Source organism: Protobothrops mucrosquamatus, unplaced genomic scaffold, assembly GCF_001527695.2.
Source record: "Protobothrops mucrosquamatus isolate PMUCROS unplaced genomic scaffold, P.Mucros_1.0 scaffold707, whole genome shotgun sequence".
Taxonomy (NCBI): domain Eukaryota; kingdom Metazoa; phylum Chordata; class Lepidosauria; order Squamata; family Viperidae; genus Protobothrops; species Protobothrops mucrosquamatus.
In genome coordinates this window covers 673,939-685,248 of record NW_015386988.1, presented here as the reverse complement: position 1 = coordinate 685,248, position 11,310 = coordinate 673,939, and positions in this window count along the sequence as shown.

Sequence of the window (11,310 nt, the reverse complement as noted above, 5' to 3'; positions counted from 1 at the left end):
TAGGAACAGGAAGACTCAGGTTTTAATCATCAACTGGATGACTTTGGGCGAGTCTTTCAATTTCAGTCCTAGCTGGGAAATTGAAAAATATATATCTACCAATTTGCCCTGAAATACCTTGGTAGATTATATATGGCCTTTAACCCTCAGTGGAGAGGCTTTCATTTTACATTGAGTTGATTTGGCTGATCATTACATACATACAAAAACTCACATATATGTACACATATACGATTAAAAAATAAAGGAGCAGAAATTTAATATTTTACTTTTCTATAATTTCCACCAGCTCGAAAATACATCCCTACAGAGAAATCTCATTTAGTATGACTGGGATGACTCCTATGTAAGAGCGTATAAAATTTCATCTTGGTCTTTGTTCTGTCTCTGATTTTCTTAAAAATCATTTTGGCAATCTTAAGTGTATTTGGTTTGCAAGCAAGGAAGTCTTCCTGTGAATTATGAAAAGATATTTTTTTTAAAAAAAAAAAAAGTCTTGATTTGTCTACTTTGTCAAGATTAGAAGCAGGCAAGCGAAGGATGGTAAAGGACCTAAGGCCAAATGCAGCTCTTGAGCTAATTTTATACACCTAATTTTGAAATGTCTCTACAAGCCTCTGCTTGCAGGCCTCTGATTAGAAAAATCTTCCCCTTCCTCTCTAGCCTGTTATGTGTGAGAGAGAGAAAATGGAGCCAAGGAAAAGAAAACTAGGAAGAGAAAAAGACATATCAGTAAGAAATCACCACATTTTTCACTCTTGATCTGCTCATTTTAGGCTGGCATTCCCAAATAGATTACTTCCCAGGACAGAGTTAGGGTTAGAGTTAGGGTTAGGGTTAGGGTTAGGGTTAGGATTAGCTGGCTGAGGAATTCTGGGAACTGAAGTCCACAAGTCTTAAAGTTGTCAAGGTGCAGACCCCTGTCCTAGGGGAATCAGTCCTCAAAATCAAATGCAAGGAGATATAAGAAGGATGGATAAACAGCAGTTCTGCAGTCCAGAGAACATCAGGTTTTATAGCTAGTTTTGAAAAATTGTGAAAAGACATTTATTTTTAGAATTTTCACTCTGACTTGCAAGCGTTTGCTTTACTTACTTTTTTTAGGAAAAAAAATCTGCATATTGGGAGCTCAAGCAGGGGCCAGTTAGTAAAAGCAAGTAGGTAGATGGTTAAACAAATTTTTTCTCCCTCTTTCAAATATTGTTCTGTAGCATTTTTAAAGTTTTCTTTTTTGTTAGAATCATCCCTTTTATTCCATACCTTAATTCTGATAACAATGATTAAGGAATTGGACTAGAAGTGCAAAGGCCCGGGTTTAGATTCATCCTCAGATATGGAAACTAACTTGGAAACTCTCTTTACCTCGCTGATTCTTTTGTTTGTGTATGTGAAATTAAATGAAATCTTCATGTAGGCTGCCTTGGATCTGGGAATGGAAAACTTGGATATAAGTCTAACAAATGAGTAAATAATTAGAAATGAAAATTAAGAATTGTGCAACGTTTTTGATTCAGCTCCAAAAAGAATGTTCAAAGAGTCTGCAACTCTTGAAAGCAACTATATGTTTTATCATCACTTGGCTGCCTTCTGCATCTGCCATGGAATCCTGGGAAATGATACGGTTGCTTTATGGAGTTCCAGACAGATACTACATTCACACATCTGTGTGCTTTGAAGCACCACTTTGGAATCAAAATTAAAGAACTGCACAGCCCTATTGCATGACTTGAAGGCTCCTGCCTGAACGCTTGACTTCAAGGCTCCTGCCTTGAAGGCTCCTGCCTGAGATAAGGCAAACAGTCCTAAATGGTGACTGTCATTTGTGATGCAAATACTCTCTGCCACTGAAATCAAACCTTTTCTTTCATTTTTGGTACTTTTGAGGATAGTCACAGGAGTGAAAAAAAAGTCATTCCTTTTTCCATACTGAGTCACTCAGCCTTCAAAATAAATGTCTTGAAGTCTTTGTATTTCTAGCTGTTTCTGCCTGAGATCTCTGCAGCACAAAAAGCCAATATTGGCAAATGATTGCTCCCTTTAAAATGGAAAGTAAAAAAAAAATATGTTCTGATAAGATAAATGAATTTAAGCAAAATTACTTTTTTGCTTTGGGGACCATTCATTCAGATCAGGATGATTGGCAGCTTTCCTCTATAAAACCAACAAACCTTCTCAACGAACAGAATATTTGCCTAACAAATTCGTAAAATAGAAGGAAAGTAACTTTACTAATCTGAATATGAAAGGCTGTAAAGGAAACAAAGCCAATTCTCAATCATGCAAAGAAGTATATTGAGAATTTTTCTGTTCTTAAAAAAGGCAATCCAGTTTATTTTCATATATATAAATAAGAAATAGATAAGGAATCTGCAGTTTCTTTTTCTTTGGGCTTTTTCTTTAATTTGTCAGTTTTTAAATATATTCCAACAAAGGCATATTCCTAATTAGCAATGGATCAACCAAGATCTATACTTACTAGGTATACAATGAAGTATATCTAATTTTGATATGGGACAAACACTTGCATGAAAATAATCAATTATTTTATGGAAATTTATCATGGGATAGACACATCTGATATTAGTCAGTGCTCCTATTGGTAAAATAGCACAGATGTGTGTGTTTACAGAGTTCCAGAGAGTTCACATACCTGTGTGCTCTGAAGCACCATTGTGTATGTATATGCATGTATGTAGTTGTGCGTTTCTTTTTTCCCCGATTTAGGAACATAAATTAATAAAGTCTTCAAAATAGTGTGTGTGTGTGTGTGTGTGTGTGTGTGTGTGTGTATGTGTGTGTATGTATGTGTATATATATATATATATATATATATATATATATATATATATGTGTGTGTGTGTGTGTGTGTGTGTGTGTGTGTGTGTGTGTGTGTGTGTGTGTGTATATCTCCAATTATTTTAAAATGTGAATCCCAGGCACATTCATATCAAAAGTATAAAAACTTCGAACACCGGGATAGATATAAAAACAGCTGTTTATTGTTAAAAACAACCATTTGTTATACAAACAACTATCTGCTGCTTAAGCTTTCATTGGTCCCGACGTCATCAGAGTGAAAGCTGGAAGTTGGAGAGGCTGCTTATAAACCTAGTTGTTTTGCGTTCTGCTCATCGAGCGCGTAATTGGTCTGTCCGCCCTAATCGACCGTAATTGCTCTGACTGTCCCGCACCATTTGTACGCGTTTTGATCTTACTGCCCTTTCTCCTCCCATTGCTCCCTTCCTCGTCTGCTCTACTTTGCTCACCCCAGTCAATCCTGTCCTTGGCTGCGTCTTGTCCGCTAATATGCATGCAGATCTTGGCGCCCCTTCTCCTCTCATCCCTGCCCCCTCCGCCCGTCCCGCTCGCACTTGGCTACTTGGAGTTGTATATATGGTTTACATATGAAGGCAGGTTACAAATTACTTTTTGTATGTTCAAACAATTATGTACAAGTAGTAATTCTTCCTTATCTAATTTGTAAAAGCTATAGCAGTATATCACCACTGTATCCATTTGGACTACCCAGATCTAGAAACAGAAAAACAGAAAAAAACTCAATGGTCCATTGAATCTGTCCTTTGAGTTTGATTGTTTTTATTTTATTTTTAATTCATTTATTTATTATTTAAAGTTATTAGGTTTAATTTTTGTTTGTTTATTATTTTTTGACAAATGATAGACATGTGTTTGTCCCAAGCATGTTTAAACTCAGTTACTGATGACTGATCCACTACCTCCAGTGGAAGTTGGTTCCCTGAGAATTAATGATCATTAATTAAAGATTAATAATCCCTATTAAGGATCTGATTCAAGTCTTTTGAAAGTCTATCATGAAAGTGAACTTCTCTGCCTTCCTATTAAGAGCTACTGGAGATAGAAACAGATGTCTTAAGCATTCTTTGTTGCTGTTGTATATTGAGCTATTGATTACACATTGGACTGTGTGTCTCAGGGATAGGTAACATTGCTGATGCACTGAGCATATCTGGAATTTTGAGAGGATGTTATGAATGCTTTCATAATATGGCTACTGAAAGGGGCAATAAGAAATGAATAAGTGACAAGTGAAATGAAAGAAACCACCCACTCATTTATCAAAAGAATCCTCTTGCAACTAAAATGGAAGGGTGAGGAGGCAGCCTTCCATAAAAATATTTTCCTATACTATTAAGAACATAACTATATTTAACAACCCTGGTTCAAGAAAACAAGAATTATGAAGCTTTCTTTCTGCATTATGGTCTCAGTATTACACAGAATTGCATGCATTAGTACAATGCATTATGGAAAGCGGAAGGGGAAAACCTATTAGTCAAAGAGGACAAGCCTGGTCCAGCCCTCTTAAATACATTAAAAGTAAGTGAAAACCAATAGATCTGATGTCATTAAGACCCCAGACTACCTTTCCCTGAACTTCTTTTCAAGTGGGCAAAAGATGGAGACTCCTCTTTTAGCCACTGAACCCAAGGGTCTGTTGCTCTCTCTCTCTCTCTGCCTTGCTAGAGAAAAGTTGAGGGAAAAGAGCAGTCATTGCTTAACTAAAGATGCTGCCTGGACTCAACATAAGTTGCATTCACTTATCCAATCAATTGACTGACCTAAGGTGCAAAACCTAAGACCTCAGAGTTATTTGGCTGTATCCCCCATGACTTCTTCAAAAATCACCAACAAATTGTGATTTTTATTGTGGCTCAATGAAAATACTATTAAATATATAGGGCAAGTTGCTTTAATTCTACTTGATTAAGTGTAATTAAAATTAAATCAAATTTAATTTGATCCTTATCACATTCACTTTGTTCCTATGCCTACAACATTTTGGAATTTGGATCCCAATTGCACTGTTGGGACTGATGATACTTACGCACTTAAAGAGTAAAGATACTGGTGGCAGATAAATGGGTTTAGAGAGTATGTTTCTCAGGTGGTTCTACTTAAAACAAAAGTGTGGAGTATGGCTTTTGCCACAGTTGTCTAATCTTAAAATTTATTTGATAGGACTGCAGAAGACCATCCTTTTCTGGCTAATCTCAATGCTACTTTTCCAGTTCTGACTAATTCCATTTCTACCAAGGTTCTCTGAACATAATTCAACTCAGTACCTGGAAATCTCATTACTTATATGGCCCTGGCTGAGTTTGAGGCAAATCAGCTCTTATCTCAGCAGGGGAAGTTTTCATTTTACAGCACTTCGTTTTAATAGATTATAATTACAAGTTTCATGGAACATCACAAGTGGATGTGTAAATATGCAGCATTTGATTAAGGAGAAAGTTATGAAGAAAACAACTGAATAGGCTTTCTGTAAATTATATCCCCAGCTGCCTGAAATTATTTTTATTTTTTATGCATAAAGAGAAAATACTATAGTGTTTGCCTACAATGCAGACTGTGAGACTTATCTTGAATATTCAATGATTTGAATGAAACAGATTGTCAATTCCCAGTTCCGTACATATTTTTGTAACAATCTTTCTTAAGAATTCTTAAAAATCTTTAAAAACTCTTAAGAACTGCTGGTTTCTGTAGATGAGATTCTGTAGATGAAATTTTCACTTATTGTCTATGTTGATATCAGTAGGACTTTTAATATTGTAATTGTATATAGATAGATATAAATATGGGTATTTATCTACAAGTCAGTCTTACCATGGATTAATACTCAGTTTTATCATTGCATTTCAAGTATTTAATTTTATTGGGGCTGTATTGAAAAAACATTAAGAACTAAATTTCAGGATTCTATATCAACAAAGACAATTGACCATAAACTAATTCTTTTAATTACATATCAACTTAATCTTAGTTATTCAAGAATGCCATTATTTTCAAAGGGAGAAAAAAAATAACCACAAAAATATGCTCAGTTTAAATTTAATTTTCCTCTTGTCTTTGCTTCCAGTTATTGCCATAGATGAAAGTATAGGTTCTACATTATTACATTTCCAGTCTATCTTTCAAATGTATAATTTTTAAGTCAAGAAAAGACATCTAGCATGTTTCTCTAAAAAACAATAGTTCAAACTGAAAACATATTAAAATATAGTTATTTATGTATTTATTTGGTTGATTGATTTCTATAGCCACCCATCTCAGCACATGACTCAACACAGCTCACAATTCAAAATATATATTTCAATTAAAATAAAATAAAAACATTTTAAAACAATAAAACAATAACAAAGAGCAAAAAGTATTAAAATAGTAAAAAAAATTAAAATGTCTAATTCAAAGTTTATGTTACACAATTTCAGCTTTTATATTAAAACAATTTCATGGAAAAATGGAGGCAAATCATCTCCATCCCAATCCTTATTTTGTAAAAATTAGTGCAATGAACTGAATCATTTTTAATTTGATTGGGAAACTGTCTTACAATTAGAGGGAGATAAATTCCTGGAAAGTACGGGATTTATGCAGAGCCTTATTCATGGGCCATGAAAGCTTATATCAAAATAACAACACACCTGGTGATGTGATGGTGCAAATCCCACTCTTCCAGTCTTGCATCGTGACATCTGATGCAAGTATTTAATGTAAGTTGCAGGATTACATCATGACATATACCTTCTTGGTTGTTGCACTGCCATGTGGAACAACATACCCTGTAAGGTGTTGGTGAATAAGGCATTTTTTTGCTTACTATATTGTGAACCATCCAGAGCTTGTTTGAAGTCTAGCAGCACCTAAACTGAAATAAATATGGGTGACTCTGAGTAAGACCCCTAATGCAAGAATAGACAGAATTGGTGCCCAAGATGGATTTGTGCATAGAGCTTCCTGACCACACTTACCAACTTCTCATCAAGCAGAACTTGTGAGTCTGTTAAGGTACACAATTCATGCATCAATTACATCTGGGGAAGCACTACTTCACTGTAATGGATTATGAGAATAACCTTGGGAGACAGGAAGAAGAGCCACATCCTAAACAAAAGTGCTACATTTGAAGTATTCTCCCTCCATTGCAGAGGCAAACTCTGCTCTCCTGGCCTTTTAGAAGTACCTGAAGACCAGGTTCTGCTGATTTGTTTGGGGCACACAGAAGAGCACGCAACCTTAGGTGGTTACCACTGTGAAGATCCTCTCCCATCTTTTAAACTTTGGTCTATTCCTGTTTGAACTGCCTCCTATTGGAATACTATATTTATATGGCTTTTATATTTTTAATTGTACATTGCCCAGAGTCACTCTATGAAGGAGATGGACAGTCTCTAAATCTGATATATAAATAAAATAAATATAATTGTATTTCGGTCACCTTAAACAGACCAGCCCAATCAACATTCAACTCCAAACAAATCCAAGCAATTGTATTTGCTAGATGACTTTAATATTCCTCATAACAGCCCTGCCAAAGGCCCTTTCTCCATAACTGGGCACAGGCCATTATGGGAAAGACTGCTGGTCCACTGTCATCAAATGCCACAGGATGGGAAAATAAGCTCTTACCACTAGTATATAATTCCTAATATGAGCTTTTACTTATGTTTAGTTTGGTTCATACTTTGGAAGATCACTTCAGTCATTTCTGGTGATCTCTGTGCTACTGCTGTTTCTCCTTAAACGAACAGACAAATCAAAACCCTTAGTGAGTTATCTGTCTCAAGCAAATCTGAGCAGATCCTTCATAGTATATAAAAGAGGAGGAAGAATTGGTAAATATTTGCTTCATTAATTTTTAAAAAGACACAGCAAGTATTTGCCACAGAACCAATGCATAAATGATAGAAATGAAAACAGATCTAAGTGTTTAAGAAAAAGCAAGCAAATATTATGAATAGTAAATGAAGAGAAATACTTCACCGGCAAAATGCAGAATAAAGGAGATAAGACTCCGAGATGATTCCCCAAACCTTTTCCTAGTTCAAACACAACAAAAGTCCCTAATAGGTTGTTTTGCATGTTAGATGTTTCTCTACACCAGTGACAGTGGTATACACATTTTGCTATGTATGATTGTTCTGTAAAAGAAATCTGTTTTAAAGACAGCTTTTAGCATTCAAAAACAAGAATGAAAATCTGGTTGATGGAGAGATTTAGTAATCTCAACATTCTAATGCCCCCCACTTTTAATCGTATCTAACCTGCCCCCCTCTAATTGTCAAAAAGACAAAAACAGATCCAAGCAGTCTAACAAAGAGGATAAGGATAGTTGACCTTTTTTGTAATTTATGAGTGCAGTAAACAGTAGATTCCCTGGTAAACAGTAGATTTTCAGCTGAATGTAAAAATATATTTGAATTGCTCGAAATATAAGCAGATATTTTTGGTGTATATGAGCCTCACTAGCATCTATGCAGAATGCATTCCTTCTTTCATTGTCCAGATTTCATTGAGAACATCACTTTCCTACTGTAGCTTTAAACATAGATAACACAACAGAATTACTTGTTTAGGTTGGTTCGTGTATCAAAAGCAAATAATGGAGGACCAGAAGCTACTGTAGAACAGAACATCTGGAGGAAAAAAACACCTCTGAATAGAAGGCAGTGATTTATTTCTTGCAAAATGTATACAAATTAAAATAATATGAACAATAATCATATTAACTTCAATAATATTATTGGAAAAAAGTTAATATGTTTGAGAAAATCCTTCTAGTTTACATATCAGCCTCAAAGTTATATTTATTTGTGTTGTGAAAGTGATCACAGACCTATCATGGTCTCACTGCAAAACCATGAATTATTTTGTGCTGTTGATTTCAGATGGTTTAATCGGTGGTGGATTGTATCCAAATAGTCATTGTTTTTTGTTTATAGTCATTCCGAAAATTAAGGTGACTTCATTTCAAACTTACCTCTGAATTTAAGAAATGGTAAATCAGGAAATTCTTTTTTTGTAATCTTGTCTTTTTGATAACAAAACGGGACAGTCAAACTTTAGGAAATTTGTATCATCTTGCTCAGATCAGAAAAGCTATGTCCAATTCTGAACATTAAATAATGCAGAGAAGATCAAGCATGTCTTTTTGTTAACAGAACAATTTGTTCCAGATATAATATATTTGAAGTGTAGCTATGTCCCTTCCATCCAGCATTTTACTACTTCTAAATAATCTACAAAGTGAAGAGATATTTCCAACAAAGGAACAGGAGACAATTGTCAACACTCTGCAAACTCTTTTAAAAAGTGCTTGTAAAGGCTTTGAAGTTTCAGCTTATTCAGAATGTTAAGCTCCTGCACTTGAGCTGTTATTCATTCATGCCAATTCCATTACAGCGCATTATGGAATTCTTTGATCTTTTGTCACTAATTTAAGACTGAAGAGCAAAAGTCATGAAAAGATTTACTAAAAACTATAGAAAATAAAAACTTGGGAGACTAGAAAAAATGAAATGTAAGAAATAGAAACATTGCTGATCTTTCAGCAAGGTTTAAATGGGAGTGAAGTAGATAGCACACAGAGGCAAAGGAAGGTAGGCTTTATATTTAACTTACTCTATGGCACCATACTTTCTGTAGATAAACCAGCTCATTATGTTGGCAATGGATCACTAATTGTGTGTTATCCTTTATGAAGCCTGGATTTAATGGAAGTTATTCTTTCACTCCTCTAACTATCCCCTTATGATGTTTATAGATTATAAGTTTTTTTAAAAAAATCAAGATGGCAGCAACAATGGTTCCATTGAAACTCTGCCTTTTTGTTTATGTGCATCAGAGAGCTTTGCTGTGAACATCCCTGTATCCCACTGTCCTCTTGTTTCCCTTCCCTTGTTTCTCTTAGATCATTTTATTTATTTTTCCATTGTCTTTATGGTGCCGCAATGATGGTGCAGTAGTTAGAAGGCAGTATTGCAGGAGTCGACCGGCTCAAGATTGATTCAGCCTTCCATCCTTCCAAGGTCGCTAAATGAGGGCCAAGATTGTTGGGGGTGATAGGATGACTCTGTAAACTGCTTAGAGAGGGCTGTAAAGCACTATGAAGTGGTATATAAGTCTAAGTGTTATTGCTACTGCTATTTTCCTACTTTGCTTCATTCCATTTATTTATTTACTGATATCACCATAACACTACATAAAGCAAGGTATTTCAGCCACATGACTGCCATTGGGAGTCTTAATGTAGTCTTAAAACTTCAAGTAGTACCAAATGTACAAGCAAGATCAGCTGCTGATCAGACAGTAGGCTCATTAGGTAACCTTTGAGTCAGTTATTGGATTGCTGTGGGAAGAATCATCTTGAGCTCCTGGAAAAAAATGTCTGTGAGTGTGCGTGTGTGTGTGTGTGTGCATCAGAAGTAAACTTGGAGGTCCAGATTCTCTATCACGGGGGTAAGAACAGACTCTTCAAATTGTGAGCCTGCCATTTATTTAGATCAATATTTTTCCTCAGTTGTAAAAGCTCCCCAGGAAGTGATATGTAATTATATCCATTTTATATTTTCAGCTTCTCTGGGGAGAGGAGTCCTCTGACCTTAAAGTAGGCAGTAGTGTGCCCCTCCCCTCAAGTACCCATGGCTGGGTTCAACAATTCTGTACAATTTGTATCCAGTTTCCTTCTCTCCTTTGCTTCCAGGTGCAATTAAAGATGCTGGCTGCCATCAATATAGCCCCTCATGGCACAGACTGGGTTATCATAGAGACTGCCTCTTTCCTGTGCTTTCTACTCATACTGTTCAATAAGTTTGTTCCAGGTCCCTTCAGTTAAATATTTTCATTAATTGGGACTTGGAAGCATGTCTGCTCTCTGAAACAGCATCACCCCTGAAATCTACATATGTCCCACACTTCAGTTATTCTGGGGGGTCTTCGAAAACTCAGCTTTGCCCTGACTTAAACTGGTTGCCAAGCCCCTATAATATTTTATCTGATTCAGTATTTTCTGGACACAAATGGTTTATGCTTTTATTGTTTTTCTTTTTAAGAAAAAGATCTGTTAAGATTCTTTAAAAATAGTCATTCTCACAGTATATGTTTGCAGTCTGAGAACTGTAGACAAACTGGGGAAAGGGCCACGCAACATCAAAAAATCACATGCCAAGAATTATGCCAAGAATTTGGGATAAAAGTAACTTTTATTTTTATTTTGTCTCTAATTCTTTCTTAGATTACTCATGGAAATACAGCTTACAGTTCAAGCTAATGTCAATTTTTTGAAACTGAAGAACACAATACACTTTGATATATCTAGCCTGAGAACTCATTACAGTAAAAGCAATGTTAATTAAAGCCACAAGCAATCTAGCTCCAATAATGGTTAAGGCGTTTACTGATTTTAGTAGAGGAAACATAAAAGTCAAGGAATCTTCTAGTCCAGTATTGGACATCTATAGTCCCTTTACAATCTATGGACTTCAA